The sequence below is a fragment of the Heterocephalus glaber genome, unplaced genomic scaffold, assembly GCF_053883595.1.
Source record: "Heterocephalus glaber isolate CG9 unplaced genomic scaffold, H.glaber_assembly_v1.0 deba00001613, whole genome shotgun sequence".
Lineage (NCBI taxonomy): Eukaryota > Metazoa > Chordata > Mammalia > Rodentia > Bathyergidae > Heterocephalus > Heterocephalus glaber.
This window is the reverse complement of record NW_028258384.1, coordinates 3,894,418-3,920,107: the sequence shown is the minus strand read 5'-3', so window position 1 is coordinate 3,920,107 and position 25,690 is coordinate 3,894,418. Positions and strand designations below refer to the sequence as shown.

Genomic DNA, 25,690 nt, shown 5'->3' with positions numbered 1-25,690 from the left:
CAGAATTAACTATCAAAAGATTTATAAATCTGTATGGTTATATTATTAAAGATTTAGGGTTTCTGAATGAGGGATGCAAAAGGAAAACTTTGAAACATTATACTCGATTATATGAGGAGAGTGAAATGGTACAAAGGACCTTATTAGGAGTAGATGGATGTCTATAGAATTAGGTAAAGGTAGGTCAAAAAACTGTGAGAAATAAAAGATAAAAGGAAAAGAGGGAGAAAAAAAGACAGAAACAATATGGAGAGTAAAATTAGAGAGAAGTAATTAAGGGGAGAAAATTTAAAATGGAGAAGAAAAATTAGAAAAAGAAAAAGAGATTAGCAGCAAGGCTGAAGGACAAGGAAATATTATCCAAAGCTCAGGAAACTGATGAAGGCAGGAAGACTAGAAAGAAGAAAAAAATAAATGCAATAACAAAGCAAAGCTATAAAACTAAAAACAGTATTCACAGTCACAAAAAGACAAAAGCAAGTAATAAAAATAAAACCAACCAAATGAACAAAAGCAAAAAATGAAACAAAGAAATTTCTCTGTGATTTTGAGCCTATGGTTATCTTCCAAGCTCTACAGTTTCGTGGCAGTGCCCAGTTGAAGACATGTCCCTGCTCTCACTAATAGACAAAGAAGGCAGTCAGAGCCCAGATACATGCTGCTGCAAGCTGGCATTTGCATTAAGGAAGGGTACCAGTTCTAGGACTTTTACATCCAGCCAACTCATGGCTGCTCTGAATCCCAGTTTCAATTTGCCCCTTCCTAGAATGATGTCTGACCAAGCACTCTCTTCAGAAGATATGGCCAACATTTGCTCTCCAGTCACTCACCAGATTTTATAGCACACAGCATCCATTTCTTTCTGAAGGCCTCTGGAGTTATCCAGTTAAACTGTCTCTGTAGGTTTGATCTTCCTGTCTCACAAGCCACAAGCCAGGAGCAGGGGAGAAAGTGTAGATTGTCTCTTCCTTTTTCTTCATTGCAGTCAATCTCTTCAATTTCTCTATGTGGTTCAATATTCCCATCAGATCTTTCTTGGGTTTCAGGGATCCACCTCTGTCTTTTTCTTCTCCCAGTTGTTATTTTCCAGTGTCTGAGTTCTGAATCTTGGAGAGGCTGATTTGTTTCTGGTTACGACTCCAACATCCTCCCAGAAGTCTTCAATACCCTTTTAAAAGAGGTTCAGAGAGCCTCCTTGCCCTTCCTACTACATGAAGAAAGGCTAAAAGGCATTGTCTCTGAAAATGAGCATCTTCCAGACACTGAATCTGCTTACACTTTTGTCATAGACTGTCCAGACTCCAGACCTATGAGAGATAAATTTCAATTGCTTATAAACCATACAGTTTCTTTTTTTTGTTACTGCATCCTAAATAACCTAGGACATAATGGTAATGTCTATAGTTTACGATAGGGGTTCAATTACATTCTTTTACACATGGATATGAAAAGATGCTGTATACCATAAGTCATCAGGGAAATGCAAGAGTGACCTATTAAAAAGGTTCAAATTCAAGAAATAGCCACAAATACTGGTAAGAATGTGAAAGAACATTCATTCACAAATGGTGAGAATGCAAAATAGTATATCCACTTTGAAGATATTTTGGTGAGTTCTTAAATAAGTAAACATGCCTTGAACATATGATCCAGCAATTAAATCACTTAGAATTTACCTACAGGAAATGAAAATATATATTCACAGAAATAACTACACACAGATGTTTTCCAAATCTTGAAAGCAACTAAGATGTCCTTTGGTATGTGAGTGGACACATAAACTATCACATAACCAGACAATGAATATCATTCAGCATTACATAAGTGAATTATCAGCTGGACAAGGTAGCATATGCCTGTAATCCCAACACTTGGGAGGCTAAGATAAGAAGATTTCCATGAGTTTGAGACCAGTCAGGCTACATAGTAAGATCAAACTCAGCCTGAATTACAGAGTGAGACCCTGTCTCAAAAACAAAACAAAACCAAATAAAATAAAGTAAATGAACTATCAAGTTATGCAAAGTCATGGAGGAAACTTAAGTGTGTATTAAGTAAATGAAGATAATATGCAAAGGCAACATACTGTTTAAATGCAACAGTATGATATTCTGGAAAAGACAAAACTATGGAGACAGTAAAAAAAATCAGTGTTTAGCAGGGGCTATGCACAATAGTGCAAAAATAGGTAGAACACAGATGATTTTTAGAGCAGTGAAAATACTCTGTATGATTACTATAGTGGTCAATACCTGCCATTATATGTTTATCAAAACCCACAGAATGTACAGGACTCAGAAGGAGCCTTAATATAAACTGTTTACTTTGGGTGATAATGTGTCATTGTAGCTTCATCACTTATAACAGATTTTCAGCTCTGGTGTAGGATGTGGATAATGCATTCTACCCGAGAGAGTTGTAACTATAGAGATGTGCCACAACCTGAGTCAGATTTGAGTCTGTTTATTCAAAGCTGGTGACCGAGAAAGGCTAGTGCCTGGAAAGATCTCTCAGCCCTGAGAAGCAGTTTGATTTCTCCTTTTAAACCATGATTACAGTTTGGGAGGGCTTAAGGGGAAAGCAAGTGGATTTTATAGAAGCAGAATTATTCCAGATTAGTGGGGGGCAAGGGGAGTTTCACATACTAGGTGAGCTACACAACATCCTGCAGCTGCAGGAAGTTTTCTGCCAAACAGGTTGTGGGTTTTGGTTGCTTTGTCCAGCACAAGTACAAAATGGTGGTGAGGCTCAAGATGGAGTCAGGTTGGCTATCACAAATGGAGGAATCATTGCACATGTGGATATCTCTGTATTTTCCTCTGAACTTTTATATGAAGTTAACTCTAAAAATGATAAAATCTTTAAAATATGTTACTTTTCTATATACTAACAAAGACCTATATTTCTTTTACTAAAAGAAAATTAAGATAACAGTACCTTTTACAATACCTATGATAACATATTTAGAACTAAAGATTATGATGTTAACTGAAATAAAGCCAGGAACAGAAAGACAAGTGCTGCATAATCTCACTCATATATAGAATTTAACAATATTGATCTCATAGAAGTTGAGAATATAATGGTGATCACTAGAATCAGTAATAGTAGAAGGAAGGAAAGGGATGGGGAAATATTGATCAATGGGTATTAACACACAGATAGGAACAAGAAGCTCTGGGATGCTACTGCACAATATGCTGACTATAGATAGCAATTATGTACAATACATTTCACAAAAGTAGAGGAAATTATATTGCAAATTTTATAAGAAAAAGATAAATTTTTGAAGAGATAAATGTTTTACCTGATTTAAATATTATGTAATACATATATATATTGAACATTATGTGGTCCCCCATTAATATATACTTTTACATTTGTGTATTAGTTAAAAATTTAAAAAACACTAATCAATAATAAAATAGGCCAAATTTCTTAACAAACATTTTGCCCAAAATGATACATAGAAACCAAATAAGCATTTTTACTTGTGAGGTGATATCACATTGTGTTTTTTGTTTTTATTCCTTGAACAATCATGTTGATCATTTTATGCACCCATGTCATTTGTATGTCTACTTTTGAGAAATGTCTACTTAGATGTACTGCTTCTTTTTAATCAAGTTAGTATTATCATTATTTTACTTGTTACTGAGTTTTGCCATTCCTTATATAGTCGGGATACTAAAACCCTTGTCAGATCTATGCACTGCAAAATTTTCCCCCATTCTGTAGCTTATCTCTGTGTTGAATGTTTTCTTTGCTGTAAAGAAGCTTTTTAGTCTGAGGTGATATCATTTATCTATTTTTGCTTTTGTTTCCTCTGCTTTATGGTCTTGTTCATAAATTCTTGCCCATTCCATTATACTGAAGGATTTACCCTATGATTACAATTAGTAGCTTCAAACTTTCCAGTCTTATATTTCAATTTTTAAATCATTTTGTGGTGGTGAAAGATAGGGGTCTAGCTTCATTCCTATGCAGGTAGATATTCAATTTTCCCAGTACCATTTATTTGAAAAGATTGTCATTTCACTGATGTGTTCTTAGCATTTTTGTCAAAACTCAGTTGACCATAGTTATGTGGTTTTTCTTCTAGGCTTTCTGTTCTGTTCCATTAGGTAATGTGTCTGTATTTATTCCAATAAATACCAGATCATGCTGTTTTAATTGCTACAGTTTTGTAATATGTTTTAAAGCACATATGCACCCTTGACCCATCCCTGCAAGTTATTGTAACCTAGCTGGCACTATAACTGCAACTTTAAAAGGCCTTTCCACATTTCTGTCAATTCAATTGCTTCTGGGTGATGAAGAACATGAGAACACCAGTGAATTCCATATGCATGAACCCCTTCACTTCACTTCTTTGGCCATGAAATATGCTCCTTGGTCAGAAGCAATTCTGGGTGTGATACCCTGATGGTGCTTAAGGCATTCTTTAAGTCTATAGATGGCAGTCTTGGCAAAAGTGTTATGTGCAGGGAAGGCAAATTCATACTCAGAATAAATGTCTGCCACAAAAGACAAAATGCTGCCCTTTCCATGAGGGAAGTGGTGCAACATAGTCAACCATCCACCAGGTTGCAGGCTGATCACCCAGGGGAACAGTGCCATATTGAGGAGTATATGTTTGTCTCTACTGCTGTCATATTGGATATTCAGCAATGGCTATAATCAGAACAACCTTCATGAGTGGAATTCCATGTTGCTGAATGCATGCATAGCCTCTGTTCATGCCACCATGGGCACTTTATTCATAAGCTTATTGGGCATTGACCAGGGTGACTAAAGAAAAAGGTTGCTATCCACAAAACAAATTATCCTATCCACTTCATTACTAAAGTCTTCTTCTGCTGAGGTTGCTGTTTGGTGACCATCTACATAGGACACAAATATTTTTACATTCTTTACATATATGGAGAGGTCTACCCACATATTTCTTTCCCAAATATCTTTTTCACCAATTTTCCAGTCATGTTTCTTCCAAGTCTCTGATCATGCATACAGACAATTGGCTACAGCCCATGAATCAGTATATAGTCACACATCTGGCCATTTCTTACAGGAAAAATGGACTACCATATGGACTGCCCAAAGTTCTAAACATTTTTCAAAATTTCCCTTCACCACTGTCCTTCAGAGATGTCCTGGAAAGGGTATGTAATGCAGCTGTCCACTTGAAGATGGTGTCTGCATAATGTGCAGAACCATCTGTAAATCAGGCTCTAGTCTTATTTTCCTCTGCCAGCTAAACATAAAGTACACCTGATGAGGTCACAGATGGATGTTGGGGGACAGAAGACATTATGGCAGAAGTAGGAACCATGGATATTTGGGCAACTTCTTAATGTAACTAACTTGTGCCCTTTGACCTTCTTGGGCTCAATCATATATACACAACTTCTATTTAATGATATACTGTTACTGTGCATGTGCAAGTTTATGACTCAGTGGATCAGGTAATACTGAGATCATGATGGGCAGGGCAGGCTTCATAATAACTTGCTGTCCCATGGTCAAGCATTCAGTTTTCACTAAGTCCCAGTAGCGGCCCAGGAGCTGCTTTTCAATGGGAGAATAGTTGTTTTCCAATGAAGGTAGAGACTTGCTCCAAAATCCTAATGGCCTACACTGAGATTAACCTATAGGGGCCTGCCAAAGACAATTAACACCATCCCTATCTGCCACTGAGACATCAAGTAAAACTGGATCTGCTGGATCATATGGCCCAATTGGCAAAGCAACCCGCACAGTACCCTGGACCTATTGGAAACCCTTCCCTTGTTCTGAACCTCACTCAAAACTAGCAGTTTTCCAAGTCACTCAGTAAATGGGCCACAGTAAAACATTTAGGTAAGGTATTTGTTGCCTCCATAATCCACATAGTCTTACTGAGCATTGTACCATTTTTTACATTGTAGGGGGAGCCAGATGCACCAACTTATCCTTCCCTTTGAAGGGGTATCTCTGTATGCTCCACATCACCGGACTCCTAGAAATTTCACTGAAGTAGAGGGACTTTGACTTTTAGTTGGTTTATTTCCTATCTTATGGCATGCAAATGCTTTACTATAAAATCTGGAATGATTATTACCCACCTGTTCACTTGGTCCAATCATCATAATATCACCAATGTAATGGAGCAGTGTGATACCTTGTAGAAGAAAAAGATGATCAAGATCCCCATGAATTAAGTTGTGACACAGGGCTAGAGAGTTAATATGACCCTGAGGTAGAAAACTGAAGGTATTTTCTGAAGTTATTTTTGATGGGCTTTATCTACAGACATGGAGAAGAAGACATTTGCCAAATTAAGAGCTGCATACTAGGTACCAGGAGATGTGGTTATCTGCTCAAGCAAGGGAACCACATATGGTACAGCAATTGAAGTCACAACTTGATTGAGTTATGGTAATCCATTGACATTTTGCAATGTCAGAAGACCCATCTGTCTTCTTCACAGGACCAAATAAGATAATTAAATTAGAGATGTGGTGGGGACCACCATCTCTGCATTTTTCATGTCCTTGATAGTGGCACTAATCTGTGCAATCCCTCCAGAAGTGCAATATTGGTTTTGGCTTACAATTTCCTGGGTAAAGGCAAATTTAGTGGCTTCCATTTTGCTTTTTCAACCACAATAGCAGTCACATTTCAGGTTAGAGGTTAGGGAGCCAATGTGGGAATTCTGCCAAGTATTAAGTATATCTATCCCGATTATGCATTCTGGAACTGGCGATGTAACTACAGGATGGATTTAAGAACCTACTGGAAACACTATGAGTTGGACTTTTGCTAAAACTCCATTCATCACCTGACTGACACAGGCCTCTACTCTTACTAGGACACAATGTCATTTTGAGTCCCTTGGAATCAGTGTTAGTTCACAACCAGTGTCAAGTAGTCCCTCACATATCTGATCATTTCCCTTCCCTTGGTGTACAGTTACCTTGGTAAAAGGCTATAGGTCCTTTGGGGTAAGGGTGTGAGAAAAACTGGCAGTATAAATTTTTGATAGTCCGCCAGAGTCCTGCTCAAGGGGATACAGCCACTCTTTCATTCAAGGGGTTCTGGGTTTGTAACCTGTCTCAAATCTTGGAATTAGTTGAGAGGCTATGATTCTCTATTACTGAGATTTGAGGTGGATTTATGTTCATTTGCTCTTTTTCCCAATTATATAAATCTAGTAAAAATGTAGTAGGCTTCCTTGTTCACCTTTGGGAGCATCACAATTAATTGGCCAATGCCATTGGTCTACATGGATCAAACTCTTCAAATCATTGCTTCAATTCTGCTGTCCATTATAGTAAGTACATGTACATTGCCTTTGGTTGCTAGGTGCTGCCACTTGACCTCTGCCACTCTGAGATCAATTAAACCCATAATCCTTATGTTTCCCAAATGAGTAACTGCATTCCCCTGATAAGGTCTGGCATACAGAGAATAGCAATGACAAGACTCTTCAAAGATGCTGGTGTTCCTCTCACATATCTATTTCTTAAAGTATTAGTAAAGGGTACATTTTCTGGTTTATCCCAGTGTGGAAAATTAGATTCAACATGACAAATCCACTCCAGCATTCCCATTTCCTTAAGTCTTTGGTACCGGGGATGGAACTGGGGTCCTTGCGCTTGTGCAGCAGGCGGTGAAACCACTGAGCTAAATCCCCAACCCCATTTCCTTAAGTCTTTGAATCTCCTCTTTAACAATAAATCAAGGAATGTCAGGCATTGCTAACTCATTTGCAGTGGGACACCTTTTGATCCACATTTCTGCCAACCAATCAAATAAACTAGTAATACCATTTCTTTAATTCCATGAACTGGAAAATTAAATTTAGAATCTCTACTTAGTGGACAAATATTGACAAACAGCCTAATTCAGACGTATGTTTTTGCCACCATTATCCCACATCTTTAAAATCCATTCCCATAGTTGTTAATCAGATCTCTGCTCATAAGAGTTAGAAAACTCAAGAAGTTCTTTAAGAGCACAGCAGACCCCCTAATGGGTTATATTATGTACCTCACTCTTGGGAGCCCTCTGTAATTGGAGCCTGGTTATAGGCCTAGAGCCAAAAGTGGCTGGTGTGAGTGTGTCCTGGGGAGTGTCAGCATTTTCATGTTTGCTAACTACTTCAAGCAACACAGGATTAGTTTCCTCAGGTCTAGGAGGAGAGGCCAACATGACAGAAGTCAGAAGTGGGGATGTGTCTGCCACTGTAGTGGGAGAAACCTCTCTAGCAAAATAATTTCATTAGAATTTAGGAGTTCAATATCCCCAACCTCATCAGGATCCTCCTAAACATCTCCATTTCAGTTTGTGGGATCCCATTCTTTTCTAATCAGGGTCCTCACTTTCACTTCATATAACCTTTGAAGCAGCATTAAATTTAAGCTGTATTTCAAGCAATTGAAATATAAGAGCTTATATTTGGATTTCTGCAATCTCAACACTGCCACTAAAGGAGAAAAGATTCTCTTTCAAAACACACATAGAAACTTTTAGATTCTTTATGTGTGTCTGGAAGTGGGAATTTGAATTTTTGAGTTCCTTATTTTCCTTTATTAATCTATCTTCACACTTAGAATACTTTAGTTTTTTATGCATGTTTTGAGCTCATTATTTTCCTTCACCAGTTTGTCCAGAAATGCTAAGAGCAACCAATCAGCATGATTATATTTCCCACTCTGCAAAAATGTTCAAAAGTATCATATATAGATTCATTAAATTCCTTGCACCTAAAACTGGTGAATTAGGGTAATCAAATAGATGCACATTGCATATTACTTTAAAAAGTTCACTATCTGTACTCCACACATTATCAGGAGAGTTAATGGCAGCTTTAGGTCTCATTAAATTAGAGAGCCAACTTCAGGAACCACTAAAGCCATTAGAGAAATTCATTTTTACAATTCTGTTTCCCTAGAGCCATTCCTGGTACCAAAATCTGTATCAGTGAGGGTTCACTAGAAGAACAGATATAGTATTATATTATATTATAAATTATATATAGGGATTTACAAGGTAGGCTTAGAATGACCACATGCATTCAGTTATGGAGCAATACTAAAGGGCTGTCTATGGGCTGGAGAGCCAGAAGACCTGGTCAAAAGCCTTAGGCCTAGAGCAATCTCCAGAGTCCCATGCAAGTCCATATCAAGAAGCCAATGGTTTTGGACTGGAAGGCTAGAGTCTGAGCTGGAAGGCTGGAATTTTGAGGAGTTTGAGCTGGAAGCCTGGAGTCAGATGTCCAAATGAGCTTGCAAAGATTGGAGCTCCTCTGAAGAGGCAGAAGCAAGATTTCTTTTTTCTTTCCATTTTTATTCTATCCAAAATACAAGCCTATTGCTTTGTGCCACCCACATCCAGGGTAGGTCTTCGGTCTCCAGTAAGTCAATCATCCAACCACCCAGATCTGTGCTAAACAAATTTGCTAGGCAATTCTTATTAAGCTGACACCACAATTAAGTATCAAAATATACTACAAACTTGCTAAATTCATTTATTAATTCTAATAATTTTGGTGGAATATTTGGAGCTTTTTATATGTAAGAGCATGTCATCTTCAAACCTCAATTTAAATTCTAGTCCTTCTTGCACTCCAACAACCTGAATATTTACTTTTTTAATACTGTCCCCAAAGTTCAAGTAGCTTTCTTCAATATTTTTTTTCTCTTCAACTGTGTATTTTCAAAAAGCCTGTCTTCAAGTTCATTATTCTTTTTTTTCTGTTTGAACTTACCTATTATTGATGATTTATGCTGCATTTTTAATTTTGCTGAGTGTATTTTTCTGCTCAAGAAATTCTGTTTGATATTCTAAATTTACTTTATTTTATGCAATATTTGGTATTGAACCCAGGGCCTCGCACATACTAAGTAAGCACTCTACCCCTGAGCCACACCTCAAGCCCCTCTGCTTTTCTAACTTGCTTAAACATCTTTGTTAAGTTTCTCTCACAATATTGCTTTCTTCAAGCTCATTGAGTTTTCTTAATACAGTTATTTACATTCTTTATCTGATAATTCTCCCATACTTATTACTGCTTGTTAAGTTCCTGGCACCTTATTTTGAATAACAGGTGTGGTCTTTGTTTCCTGAAAACTTTTGGTGTTTGTTGGCATGCATCATTGTATGAGTATTGAAGGTTCAGGTACTTGTTCTTGTCTTTGTAATCTGGAATTATTTATGTTTCTCTTCTTAGAAATTCTCAGGAGGCTGCTTTTTTCTCTGAGCCTATAGTCACTTCCAAAATTTAAGCAGAGATTGGCACAGAGGTGCAGATTTACTAGGACCCTGAAATTATTTTTTGTCCTTGTTCTGTACTAGAGGACAATATAAGTCCAGATTTTTCCCAAGTACTTTGTTAGTGTATTGTTCAGAAAGAACTAGAAGAGTAACTAGAGAATGTAGTCTGTCCACACAAGCCTATGCCTGAGGCCAGGATAGTCCCAGATGCTTTGTTCATATTTAGTGTCCTATGGTCAGACATTATAGGATTCTGCCAGATTCTGGACAGAGTTGCTCTGGGAGGGCCAACCCAAGGCTTGTATGTCACACCTATGTTCACCAAAATCACCAGTATCACTGTTCAAGTACCCAGCCAACAAACTCCAGCACAGTACTGGGTTATGACCAAGATATACACTAATTTATGGGCTGCCTTTTGCTGAGGTAGAGTCATGACCCAAGACCACTGCAACCTGCCACAAGTGATGCTAGCTGGAGAAGCCAGATATACTAGGGCAACATGATGTCCCTTGGAACTGGAGCTGCTCCAGAGGGTATGTCCACAGGCAGGCCTGGAGATGGCTGCCATTTGGATCAGCCCAAAGTTAGGCTTCATCATCCCAGCACTAAGTTTCAGGGCAAGTGCTCATGGATGAGGCACTAGAACTGCCCCAGCATCAAGAAGATAGTATCTGTACCATAATGAAACAAATATGTTTTGGCTTGCATCCCCACCAGCTGCAATGTAAGTTTCAGTGTAACTTTGAAACTGTATATATCTTTGAAGATATGAGACTCAGTTGTGCTGTAGCTTAGTGTCATTCCAGATAATCAATAATCTGCCTTCACTAACACTACCCCAACCTCAGACAATTTAGAATGGTGTAGGACCATATTCACTGAGGGTAGTAGAAGCTTAAGCACAAGACTCTGCCCTGAATAATAGATATTGTAAAATAGGAAGAGGATGTTCAAATAGCAAATAAACATATAAAAAATGTTCAACATCACTGGTCATTTGAGAGATGGAAATGAAAACAATGCTGAGATTCTATTTTGGCCCAGAAAGAATGGCGGCTATCATGAAATCAATCAATAACAAATGCTGGAGGGGCTGTGGGGGAAAAGGAACCCTGCTCCACTGTTGGTGGGAGTGCAGACTGGTGCAACCACTGTGGAAATCAGTATGGAGATACCTCAAAGAACTAGGACTGGAAGTCCCATTTCACCCAGCTATTCCCCTGCTGGGTATCTTCCCCGAAGAATTAAAAAAATCATACCACAATGATATATGGGCACCCATGTTCATAGCAGCACAGTTTGTAATAGCTAAAACTTGGAAACAGCCCGATTGCCCATCAACTGGAGATTGGATAAAGAAAATATGGCTTTTTAGTAAAATGGAGTACTTCTAAGCCATAAATAATGAGAAATTAGAGAAATTTATAGCTAAATGGATGCACATTGAGGCAATACTCTTAAGTGAAATAAATAGGACACACATGTGTAAATACTGAATAGTTTCTCTAATCTGAGAAACTGAAAGTGTAAATAAGGACTAAAAGGTATAATAGATAATGTGCAATAGGAAGAAAAGGGGCAAAGGGGAAGGGGAAGTGGGAGGGCTAGGGGAAAGGAAAGAAGGGAATGGAATTAATATGAGAAAGTGAAAAAATGGAAACAGTCTTTGTAAATAGGGAAGGGAGGGGTTATGAAGGTAGGGAAGGGGAATGGGGGAAAGATAGGAGCCAAGATAGATTACATAATGGTACAAATTTTCAGTGATGAATGTCATTAAATTGTATACCTAAAATGTACCAATAAAATAAATTTTTAAAAAAGAAAATATTCAAAAGGGAAGGGAGGGGGCAGGTGAAAGGAAAGAAGAGAATGAAAAAAGAAGGAAAGAACTGAAACAAAACTTATGTAAATAGGTAAGGGTGGAGGGATTTAAGGGTAGGAAGGGGAATGGGGAAAAAAAGAACCAAGGTATATCATGTACAGGTACAAATTCTCAACAATTAATGTGATCATAATGTACACCTGTCTTTCCCTTCCATAAGCAAGAAGCACCTCTTTCTGTGCTAGTCGGGTTAAAGTTGTAAGAGAGGTAGTAGAAGAATCTCTTACTTTTCTGCCTTCTTCAATTCATCTTTTCACATTATTATACTAACAGGCACTGTGGTCTCTCATCTCATTTCCTTACTTCTTGTGGAGAGCTCTTGTTTATAGTTGTTCAGTTTGGCATGTCTGTGGGGAGACGTTGCTGGAGTATCTTAGCCTCCAACTTGTTCCACTCCCATTTTTCTTTGGAGGCCCTAAAAACTGTATCCAGATGCTTTATTCTAATTCTCTCATCATGGGGGCTGCGGATGGGTGGAGAGCACCCTGTGAGTCTGAAGGAACACTTGATGGCTGCCTTGGTCCAGGCCCAGCCAGACAGAGGGAGAGACAGGGTGGACAGTGGAGCAAACCAAAAGGTTCAGACCCACACGAGGCTTTCCAGAGCCCAGAGAGGGACATAAAGGTGGACCTCAGTTCAAACAGCCTGACAGTGCTGCAGCATGGGCGCCCAGGTCTAGCAGCAAAACTGAAAGGCAGGTGATAGGCTGTGCACCACCTCACCCTGAGCAGAGATGTTCACCAGGAAATCCTGTCAGTTAGGAATCACCACTGTGGGACTTGTTTTCTGAATTCCTAAAATAAACAGTGAGCAGAGCAGCCACTCTAGCTGCTTATAAAAAATCTGTTATGTCCTTTAGCACTTAAAGCTCCCTCTGTCCTTCAGCAAAGCAGGAACAGTGAAACACACTGTACATAATTGTTAAAAAAGGAAACTATTTGCTTCCAATTCAAATACCCAGTTATAACTAGAGAAATTAAAAATGATCTTGCAAATTTAGCATTTGAACAAACTTGTACTTAAAAACATGACTATAGGTTCAAGCCATCATTAAGAACATAAACTATATCAAAAACAAATCAATTAAATGCACAAATGACTAGTGCCAAACTGGGCAACCAATTAAGATCCATATCTTTAGTGAACATCTAGAGAATGCTGGGATCATAAATCTCCCTATGTCTGCTGTATGATTCCTTAAAGGGTGTCTCAAATTGGCTGTTTAAACACTACTGCAAGATCTTGGGGTGTACCTCACCATCCCATAGAGCTCCCCAGATATGCTAGTGGTCAGCCTGGCCGGTAACCACTTTCTCCTGCCCTACTTCCCAGAGGGAGGGAAGACAGTGGCCTGTGTGAGGGGCTGATATAAAAATAATTCAACTAATGACTTCCCAACATGGGAGGCAAAAAACTTCATAAATGAATTTTGCTCTCATCTTCAGCATGTCATTCAATGTGTCCTGCAGCATCCTGCTTGGATCCTTTCCTAGCCATGAAAAATGCATCACAGTTCTTCCAGTGACACTTCAGAGTCTGAAAGTTTGGATTAGTGTGTTGTTTTAAGTGATCTACAACACCAAATATCAAAGAGCAATCATGCCACCAACAGTGGTAATTCTGCATCAGATTTAGTCTCACAGCCTGAATACTGCTATCATAACAGCCAGTGTAAATCATGCTTTTGTGGATGGTCATACACATAATCATGTCTTTGTGTCCTCCATTAACTTACAGTTGATCATGAGACTGTAATTCATAGACATGAACAAATTTATCCAGGCAAGCAGTCACCATCACTTTTCCTAGGATATTCACCATGATCACTGCATGGTTGTGATCTTTATAGATCTGCACAAACTCACCAATGTGAATGTTGTGAGCATGGATGGACTGGTCACTGGAGCCATTGAACACAAGGTCATTCACAACCTTCATGCATAGAATGGTCTTGGTATGGCTCTCCAGAGTTCTAAGGAGCAGGCCGTTCCAGGCATCCCACACACTAATGGTGCAGTCATAAGATCCCACAACCAGTAGCTTTCAGGAACCTTCTTGAGCTGTGGCAAGAAAGCTGACAGCCCTCGGCCCATGGCATTCAAAGATCTCGAGTTCTTTGTTGTTCTTTGCATTGACGGTGACCACATTGCCATTTACCAGTCCTACATATACGATTCACCATCAAGTGGAGGCAGAGAACCCTATCTTCCAGCTTTAACTGCTCTATGCACATGTGGGTCTTAACATTGTAGCAGTGAATGGTATGATCACTGGAACCTGTGTAGAGTGCGGCATTCTTCTCAGAGGTCTGAGTGACCAGGAGACAGTTTGGATGTATGGCCCTTGAAGACACCAATAGATTTCTGACTCACCAGGTTATACACTCGGACAGTTTTATCTCCTGAACAGGTATATAGTAAGTTTCCAAATATTTGAATTGCATTCACTACAGCTTGATGCCCTTCAAAGCTTCCTTCTGTGGGCTCATCATTATCTCTTGGCTCTGAAGATATTTCTGAGGAGTTTTTGGAGCCTTTTAGGGAGCAGATCACAGTCTGAGTTTCTGCCACACTTACAGGGATGCCATCCTTGCTGGAAGTGACAATCTCACTAGTAGAGCTAACTTTATCCATCTCCAGTGGCTCTTCACTTCTTTCTAATACACTGGCTGTCATTTTATTCAGCACCAGAGGTACAGCTACTATCTGTAGCTGCATCTGCCAAGCTAGTGATTACAAGGACTGAGGACGCATTTAATGACAGATGACTCCCTTCTCCAGGGAGTTTTGAGTCTTGGGTGGTGATATAGAGCACTCCTGGCTGTTCATATCTTTTGCAGAATGAATCAAAACTATCATATGGTCAGATGGCAATTGTGTACTATGTCGCCTTCAGATAGCAAAGTTTTCAGCCCTTTCACATGTTCTGAGGGAGGCAGCCAGAGGTGTTGGTTCCTGTTTAAGGCACAGGGTTGCTTTCTGACTTTGTGCAACACTCAGTGAGTTACTAGGTGAAACAATCTGCTTGGGGCTCATTTTCTTTACCAGTAACTTCCTCACTGAAGAAGCTGTACACAGGAGCCCTGTCTGTGATCACACTGCTCTCAGAAAGGCTTCACTTTCTGGCCAATCCAGGGAATGAGGCAATAGAAACAGCTTCCCACTGGAACCCTTCAAGACTAGACAGGTCAGGCTCCCCATCTAAATCCAAAACTTCTTGTTCATTCTGAACCAGAGGTACCATTTCTATGCCAAATCTGGGTAAGCCTTTGCCCAGCTCTTGCTTTTTCCTGGTTACTTGTGGAATGACCTGTTCCCAGTTGACGTTTCTCTGAGATGCATTTAGAATCTGTCTCAGGGTTGGCTTGAGACCAGACTCCTTCTCTGTTTCACTCTTTTGATGACCACTAATATTGCGAATGCGGCAAGCACTATTGAGGTTTGGCTCAGGAAGGTGTGCTCCAGTTTTGCTCTTTAAACTAATGTGCCAGGTTAGATCTCTCTGGAGTGAGGCAGGAAAGCCAAGCTTTCTTAGTGCCAGCAGGAGAGAACCAGAGGGCTGACTGATAACACTTTTGTGAAGTTCTGCTTCCAAGCTAGTACTCTCAAAGGCTTCTGTTTCATAAGATATGTGAGATTTAACAGGGTTATCACCCTAGCCATCTTCTAGAGAAGTTTTCAAATCCAGTAATAAGCCAGAGTGTGGACTGGCTGCAGATGGCATCTGTGACTCAGACTCTTTCTCATGAACCATGAAATTACATGAGGTGAAGGCAAGTTTTCTAGGTTTTCAGGATCTGGTCTTCCTCTTCTTTCTCACCGACAGTATGAGTGCTGCAGGGTAAAACTTCTGTAGCTGCAGAACCTTGGGTTCAAATTTTTTTCCATGCTTTTCTGTGTCAGATGTTTCTCCACCACTTTCATCTTCTAATGCTTGTACTTGAAACTCAATTTTCAAAGATCCTTTTTCAGACTCCTGTACATTCCTGCTTTTGCATAGATCCTGGTCTTTTTAGAAGTGCTATGAGGTGAATCTTTCAATGACTCATGACACTGTATCATTTCTTTGACTTTTTATATTATATTACTTAAGTTAACATCTGATTCTTCCTGAGTGCCAGAGGTAGTCTTACTCCCTTTATGAGAACATGAACTACGCATTTGGGACAGGGAGGAAGAACCATGGTTATCTTCTAAAGTGGGTTTGTTCAAGGAATTTGAGTTTCCTACAGCAAAAGAATTTGTTTTGGTGTTTTTTGAGGGAGTCTTTGGGTTTTGCTTTTGAGAAATGGGCTTAGTGGCCACAAGTGGAAGTGAGGATTTCAATGAGAGCATCTTATTTGAGTTACGTTCTTGTTCAAGGTTATCTGTAATGGGACAGTCTCTCACCACCTCACAGGAAGCAGGGCAGTCAGAAGGGGCTTTGTGATTAAGAGTTCCATTGTGCATTTCTTTTTGTGTTTTAAGTGTTGGGGGATTATTAGCTTCATCAGTTAGAGGTGTTTGTATTCCTGTGGTTATCAAGCTAAAGTCAAAGAGAGCCTTATCTGTCATTTCTGACTTATTACCAGTGACTTCTTTCAATCCTGACTGAATCCAGAGTCTTCTGGGAAGGGTATGGGGTCCAGTGATGGAGCTTTTCTCTTGCTACAGTGCCATTCTTTCCACCAGTTTTGGTAGCTGCACTATTTGTTCAGTAGTCTGGCTTTCTGATTGCTCAAAATTGAAGTCATGTAAGTCTTCTGAAGGAAATCTATCACTGGTAAAGCCTTCAGAAGGACTTCTGTATGCTGCAACCATACCAACTTTATCATTATCTTGCCACTGCCAATTACATCTCTCTTGATTGTATTTACTTGACATATTAGATTTCTTGTTCCATGGCATATTCATGTCTTCCATCTGATAATTAGAATTTCTGTTCTCCCTGGCTGAAATTTGTCTCTGAGCCCATTGTACTTCCAACTATTCATATTACATACATTGGATTTCCAGTTTCCATTACCATTGTTCATATGCCAATGGGAAAAACCACCAGTTCCTTCAGAATGCCAATTGAAATTCCTTTCTGGACCATTATAATTCCAATCTACCATCCCATTATTTGGATGCCAACTTCCCCCAGAATTACTATGGTTGTGAAACCAAGTTGAGGAGCCCTTTGCAACCCCATTATGCCACCCAGCACATGCTCTTGGTCCACCAGCATTCCTCAAAGAATGTAAAATGCTATTTTTCCTAGTATTATTAAAGCCATCTTTTTCCCATTTCCAATCCCACTGTGGAGGTCCATAATGATGTCTTGCTGGCTGACTGTAATTATCTCTGTCTTGGTAAGGGATTTGGTCTTCTCATCTCCACTGGGGTTGTCTGCCATCTGAGTTTATTTCTTGGCTGCTACTGGAAGACTTATCTTGTTGACTTTGTTCTTTCCTTTGTTTTATTAACTGAACAATTCCTTGTCAAAATATTCTTCTTTCTCTTCTTCTCCCTTTCCATTGTCTCTTTCCTGAACATCATTATCTTTGTGCAACTGGCCGGAAATGTGTTTTGCATATGCAAAGAGACCCACTATGGTGACTCTGCACATGAAACACTCATGGCTACTGTCCCTACCTTCAGGTTCTCAAGTTTCCTGTGATACAACATGCTCCACATGTGTTTGTCCATCTCCTTTTTTGAGCTGTATGTAATTTGGCACAATATGCATTTTCATTCTCGGACCATAGTGACCAGATCTGAAGCACCCAATGTCACACCTTCACAGGCACCCATGTTCATAGCAGCACAGTTTGTGATAGCTAAAACTTGGAAACAGCCCAAATGCCCATCAACTGGAGACTGGATAAAGAAAATGTGTTTTTTAAAATAAAATGGAGTACTACTCAGCCATAAAAAATGAAAAATTAGAGACATTTATAGATAAGTGGATGCACATTGAGGCCATACTCTTAAGTGAAATAAATATGACACACATGTATAAATACAGAATAGTCTCTCTGGTGTGAGAAACTGAAAGTGTAAATAAGGACTAAAATGTGTAAGAGGTAATGTGAAATAGGAAGAAAAGGGGCAAAGGGGAAGGAAGTGAGAGGGGTAGGGGAAAGGAAAGAAAGGAATGGAATTAATATGAGAAAATGGAAAAATAAGAATAAAATCTTTGTAAATAGGGAGGAATGGAGGGGTTGAAGGGAGGGCTGGGCAAGGGTGAAAAATAAGAACCAAGAGAGATTATGTAAAGGTGCAAATTTCCAATGATGAATGTCATTATATTGCATACCTAAAATATACCAATGATTAGAATGAATAATCGATAATGCAAAATAGGAAGAAAAGGTCCAAAGGGGTAGGGGTAGTGGGAGGGGCAAGGAAAAGGAAAGAAGGGAAAAGAAAAATGATGAGAAGTGGAGAAAATGGAAATAAAGTCTTTGTAAATAGGGAAGGGTGGAGCGGGTGAAGGGAGGGCTAGGAATGGGGAAAAAATAAGAACCAAGATGCATCATATAAAGGTACAAGTTCCCAATGAGAAATGTAATTGTGTTGTATACCTAAAATGTACCAATAAAAGAATTTAAGAAAAATAAATAGATAAAGTGAGTTTCTGGTAGACAGCATATAATTTTTTCTTGTTTTTTTAACCTTTCTGATAATTTCTGTCTTTTAATTGAGGCATTAGTGATTATTAATATAATTGCTGTAATAGCTAACATGTTACTGTTTTGCTTTTGTTTCCCTCTTTCGTATATTTGTCTTCCACCCCTTTGCTGACTTCTGTGACTTTAATTTAATATTTTATATGATTTTATTTTTCTCTTTTTCAGCATATCATTGTTATGGCTTAAATCTAAAATGCCCTTCACCCCATTCTAATATTTAGAAGTGATGCCTGGTTGGAAGAGGAAGGACACTGTGGACATGACTTGGAATGATGATGGAATGGTTGGAATAGTTCTTGTTCCTTTCTTCTCCCTTCTCTCCCTGATTTTTGACTAACATAACATGAGCAGCATTCTTCCACCATGTACTTCTTCCATGTAGTTTCTGCCATGGAGCCAGTTGACCACAGACAAAAAGTTTGAGACAAAATAAACCTTTTCTCTTTCAAGTTTGGGTGTCAGGCATTATGTCCCAGCAATGGGAAAGTTGACTAATATAGAAATTATTACCAGGAGTGGCATTGCTGTTGTGACTGTACATGATCATGTGATTTAGTAAATTTTGGAACTAATTTACAAGAGGAATTGGAAAAGGATTGAAGATACAGGATGGAGAAACCTTAGGTTTTATAAACAGTGCTTGATCTCTGATACTGGTCAGAGTTCAGAAAGCTAGAATGCTAATAGAAATGTGCACAGTAAACCTCGGGTTCAGGAGGTTGCCGTAGTAAACAAGGACTCTAATTGGCAATTGGATTAGAGGTCATGAGTGTTACACTCTGGCAGAAAATTTGTCTACATTATTCTCATTTTTTGAGGCTTTGCAGGAGACTGAGATTAAGTGTGGCAGACTAATTAATCTGATAGAGGAAATTTCAAAGCAGCCCAATATTCAGGCTGTGGCACTGGAACTACTGCCTACTTTTAGTCAGATCTACTGAAAATCAGGTGCAAATGAAAGAGCTGACTGATTTGAAAAGTTTGCAGTTTCACCAAAAAGGAAGTGCCTAGATAGTTTGGTCAAAGGAGAGCATGGTTGCTGAAAATATTAGCATTATAAAGAAGCCAAGTACTTTGCATCAGAACAATAGAAAGGATAGCTTGAGACCATCTTAGGAGTTGACCAGACCCCATCCTTCACAAAATCAGTGGTGCAAAACTTTAAAGCTTTTATTTTAGAAGAGAGCTCCTTGGCACCCTGTTGTGAAGTGTCACCTAGGAAATTTGTTTTGTAGGATTTATCTCACCTTTCTCAGTCATACAGGCACTCAGGTGCCTCTTCAAGCATGATCCAAAAGGACATGGCTACTACTTGAGGTGGTGGTGCAAGGATTATGGGGGTCAGGGAGGCTTCCACCAAGATTTCAAAGAAAGTCCTTGGATGCCAGTGAAGGAGCCCCTGAGATGGCAATGTATGAAGCTGTGACCATGAAGTAGAAAGTTCAGTGGAGACACCAGAAATTTGAAGATGCTGGGAATGTGCAATGTCTGCATGGAATGCTTCAGGCAGCAAGTGGAGCTAACTCCCCATGGGCATAGGGGTGGGGCTGCCACAGCTCTTTGCAGTTAACATCAAAACATCACTTGCTCTGTGTTCTGGACGTGGACTATGGGACTTATTGTTTGCTCTGCCATATTTCAGTCTTGCTTTTGTCCAATTTCTCTCTATTCCCATCTTTCCCTTTGGGAATGGGAATATTTACCCTATGCTAATATATGTTGGATGTATCTAATATTCTTTTTTATTTTTACAGGGGCTCATAGCTAATTCTCAGAAGATACTTTGGGCTTTGACTTTTCAGAAATGTTGAAACTGCTAAAACTTTGGCAACTTGTAGAAATGGACTAAATACAATTTTCATAATGAGGTGAACATTAACCTTTTAAGTATTGGGGCAGAATGTTATGGTTTAGATATAAAATATCCATGAAAGTGTCATTTTCAGAGGTGGACTCTAGTCAAAAGTGGCAGGTCACTGCAGGTATGACTTGGAAAGGTGTACTCTTATCCCTGAATTCTCCTTTCTCTCTCTGCTTCCTCACTGCCATGATCATTTACCAAGGACTTTCATCATATGATTTCTTCCTTAGATACAGCTGGCCATGGGCTAAAGCCTCTAAAACTGTGAGCCAAAATAAATCTCTCCTTTAAGTTTTGGGTGCTGAATATTTTGTCTCAGCAATGGGAAAGCAATTGAGTACAATCAGTTATACTTCTTTACTTTTTTCTTTTTTTGCTTTTTCAGTGGTTGCCATAGAGTTTGAAATACACATTCCAGCAAGTGCATTTCATGGGTAGTGATACCTTGTAATAACAAATAATCAAAATTTCTTCATCCCATCTATAATATCATTTAATTTATAGATAGTCATAGAAAGACACACACGTATATATATACATTCATAATCAAATACATAATTGCTATTGTTTCAAAAATCTTATCTGTTGAGTCAGTTTTAGAAATGAAAATAAAATTTTTTATCATAATTTTAGTTATCCTTTCCTTAATGCACTTTTAATTTACTTAGATCTTAATTTTTATCTGAATCATTTTCCTTCTATCTAAAAGAATTTCTTTTAATATTTCTTGTAAAACAAGTCTTCTGGCAACAAATTCTCTTAAATTTGTATGTCTTATGAAGTATTTTTACTTTGAAGGATAATTTTGCAGGGCATAAAATTATACATCAGTGAGGTTTTTCAACACTAAATATTTCATAACAATGTTTTCTTGGTTGCATCATTTCTGAGAAGTCAGATGTACTTATTTGCTGTGCTGAACTTTTTCTAGAATTTTTGCTGCTTAGTGTTTTCTGAGCTTCTGGATATGCAGTCTATTTTCTGAATTTAATTTGGGAGAAATTATCAGTTATTATTGTTTCAAGTATTTCTTCTGGTCATTTCTCTTTTTCTTTTGGTAATTTCATTATGCTTACCTTTTGTAATTATCCCGTATTTCTTGGATATTCCATTCTGTTTTTCACAGTCTTTGTTTTTCAGTTTTGGAAATTGCTTTATCTATTGCTATATCTTCAACCTCAAGGATTTTTACTGTGTTTTGTCCAGGCCACAAATAAGTCCATCAAAGAAATTCATTTTTTCTTTAGTGTCATTGATATCTAGTATTTATTTTTGTTTAAGATTATTATCTTTCTGCTTATATTGTCCATATATTTTTGCAGGCTATTTGTCTATTATTATCTTTAACATAATAATGATAGTTGTTTTCAATTGCCTATCTGACAATTCCAACATCTCTGCAATACCTGTTTTGATTATGGCTCACAAATTCCATGAGTTCTTATTTAACCTTTTAGTAAGATTGTAATTTTTGTTGATAGCTGGATATGATGCACTGAGTAAAAGAGAAACTTATAAATGGATATTTAGTGATGTGGTAGTAAAGTGTAGAGGGAGGGAAATCATTCTATAGACCTATGATTAGCTCTTATTATTTCATGAGCTTATGTCTCAGGACTGTGATCGTCACAAGTGTTTCTCAGCCTTTTTTCCTTTCACCTTAAGTGGGACAGTGTAGCTACAGTGCACTTCGAGTTGGAGGTGAATTTTACCCTTTCCACATAGAAGGTTACAGCTATTTGGAATTGAATATTCCCATCCCCCTAAATTAGTCTGTGATAAAAATGTCAGTAGGTTAGATTCTGGTTAACTAGCCTTTCCTAAAGGAGGACTTTGTTCAGAAGATCAGAGTATTCTGATACACTTCAAAATGGTGATTTTATTCCCCTCTCCTTGCTGGAAGCATGAGAGAATTTTTCTGTTATTTATTATGAGAATCAGATTGAACCTCTGGAAGTAAATCTCACAAAAGTATGAGCTCTTTCTCTGTGACTGGGCACCCACTGGAGTTTTTAACTTTTTAATGTCCACAATTAGCCTCTGGAAATAGGCCAATTACAGTTCAGGTTTTCCTACACAGATACTGGTTCCAAAAGAATTTTATTCTCTAGTAAGTTGCTTTCTGTATTCACCAGTCTGTTTCTCCAGTTTTGGGGATAGTGGTTTGACATGTGATCTCATTTCTCTTATAGATCTAAGAAGAATTTTTGATTTTTTACTTCATTCATTCATTTTATAACTTGTAGATTGAAAGAATGGTGACTTCCAGGCTTCCTAGATGTACAATGGGAAACAGATGTCACAACTGATCTTGTATGTTGATTTTAAGTCTTGTAACTTTGATGAATTCATTTTATTAGTTCTAACATCATTTTTATAGAGGGTTAAGTATTTTTACATATAAGACCATGTATTCTACCATCAAAAATAATGTTACATCTTATTTTATTATCTTGATGTCTTTTAGTATTTTTATTGCCTAATTGCTCTAAGATTTCCAGTACTGTGGTGAATAGAATTGGTGAGAATGGGCAACCTGGACTGTTTCTAGATGTTAGGGGAAGAGCATTCAGCTTTTAAACATTCAGTACAATGTGAGCTGAGTTCTTGTCATATATACCCTTGATTATGATAAATTCCTTCTTCACATAGTTGGTTGATAGTGTTCAATTTTCTCAAATGCTTTTTTTTCATCTATTGAGATTATTGTTTGATTTTTATTCTTCATTCTCAAAAGAGCAAAAGTCTGAACTGAATCATAAAAACAAAGAGTCTCTATCCTGAAATCATTCCCAGACATGAGACAGTTTACAAACCACATTGAATAAAGGGTAAACTAGGTCACCTAGAGAAAGGAAAATTTAGTGTTAATATTTTTTTAAAGTATAGAATAAAATTTTTTAAGTATAGTGTTAATTTTTCTCCCAGGCTTCCTCAAGGAACTGATGGCCTTTTACCAGAGTAGCTGCACATTCAAGAAAAGGACATTATCAGACCTTTTGGGGCCTACTTATGACTGACTTTGATCAGTTACTAATTGAAGGAGACACAAAACATCACTGTGGTCCATGAGTCAGTGTAGAAGTTTATTGAGGAGAGCTGATCAATAAAATTTTAATTCAGGTTATTTCACAGTTGACCTATTAGGTCTAAAAAGCTATCAGCTCTGGAATGGATAGTTGGATTATATATACAGGGAAAATTGCAGAATCCCCTATTTGGTCTTTGGACCTGTGGAGTGGAGACAATAGTGGTGAAAATGGCCAAGTTCAAGCCTCTAGAACTACCACTAAGGAAAATAGTAGTCCAAAAGCAATACTCCATTCCTGGAGGGATTGCCAAGATTAGTGCCACCACAGTGTACTTAAATGATGCAGGGACAATGGATTCTCACAACATTCCCATTCAACTAACCTATTTAGCTTCTGCAGAATATTTATGCATCTTTTCAAACTGATAATAGATTATTATATGCCTAACCAGGTAGTAAAACCAATTGCAGATATTGCATCAGATGCAGTTTCATAGCTTGAGCGAGTTAAGTCATCTTTTGGTACCTGACATGCAGTTATTCATCAGGGAAGTGTCTTTATTTCTTTTCCTTTAATAATGTCTGTTATAAGCAGTTTGCCTTCAGCTAGCAAAGCCAACAATGTACTTTTGCTATACTACCACAAGAACATACTAAATCTCCAGCCTTATGTCACAATTTAGTTTCAGTGAACTTAATCTTCTGTCCATTCTACAGGATAAAACTCGAGTCCATTATATTGATGCAATTATGCTGATTGGATCTACTGAGTAACAAGTGACAATGACTCTAGACTTACTGGTAAGATTTGTGTGCCACAGAGTATAAAATAAATAAAACAAAATCTCAATTTCAGTGAAATTTTTAGTTCACTGGTGGTGGATGTGATGGGATAGCCCTTCAAAAGTGAAGAATATTTTATTGCTTCTGGCCTTTACTATAACCAAGAAAGGGACAAAACCTCATCTTTGTTCAAAGAACTCATGAATAACTTAGTCATGGTGGCAGTAATATCATACATGAACTCAAAAACATTGACTTCCACTTATCAAAGCTAACCTGGCAGTAGTCAATTATAAGTGCCCTATATGCCAGCAGCAGAGAACAATACTGTGTCTCTGACATGGTTTTGACATGGGCTACAAAAGCTTGTGCAAGCCATCATTGAAAACTTATGCAGGGCATCTGTGGGAAAACATGGAGTTCTGGTTATGGGTGGAAATTCAGGTCAAAAGGATCTCTTGGCACTATGTGCCATTGCTTTTGTGAAAGGGTGACACTGTAAGATATAACTCTTAAACTCTCCAATTCATCTACTCTCGTTTTTCTTTTCTTCTGTTTTTCTCTTCTATTGTGCTGAAACTTTCAGCTGGATAACTCAAATCCCATAATGATATTTTTGTTCATGAGTGATATTTAATATCAGCATTTCTACAGGGTTTGAGGTTTCAAAACTCCTGTTCTACCATCTTAATGATGTCACTCCCTGAAAAGCTGGTCCGTGATCTAAAGGCTGTCAAATGTGTGAAACGTTCTGTGCCCAGAAAGGCCTAAACAATGTGTTTGATAAAACAATATTGGCTACCCCGGGGGCCTTCAGAACCAAAGGGGAAGGTACAGGTGTGTGCTGATATGAACATCTCTCTAGATCTCATTCTGCACAGCTGGTGTCAGCATGGTACTAAAAACAATGTTTAAATCAAACTAAAGATTAAAAACTAAACTTTGTTTCTGGAATAATGAATAAATACTTTCAGTGTAAATAGATTAAAATTTCCAATCAAATGAAAAAGAGTGGCTGAATTCTTTAAAATTTCCAACTATAAGGGCCAGGGATTTAGCTCAGTGGTGCTGCTGCCTGTCTCAAAGTGCAAGCTCCTGAGTTCCGGTACCAAAAAAAAAAAAAAATTTCCAACTATATGTTGTTTATAAGAGACTAATCTTAAAATTTAGAAAACAAACCACAGAGGCTGAAAGTGAAGGAATGGAAAACATATTCGA

The 25,690-nt window shown here is 38.2% G+C and overlaps 1 pseudogene across 1 annotated transcript in view; it reads right to left on the bottom strand.

Annotated features, from left to right (window-relative positions):
• The window catches only part of LOC147822459 (zinc finger protein 106 pseudogene), a 146,700-nt pseudogene extending 121,010 nt beyond the window's left edge, over window positions 1-25,690 (bottom strand). The window contains exon 1 of the transcript XR_015445580.1: window positions 831-25,690. The product of XR_015445580.1 is annotated as a zinc finger protein 106 pseudogene (transcript). The remainder of the gene's footprint in view (window positions 1-830) is intronic.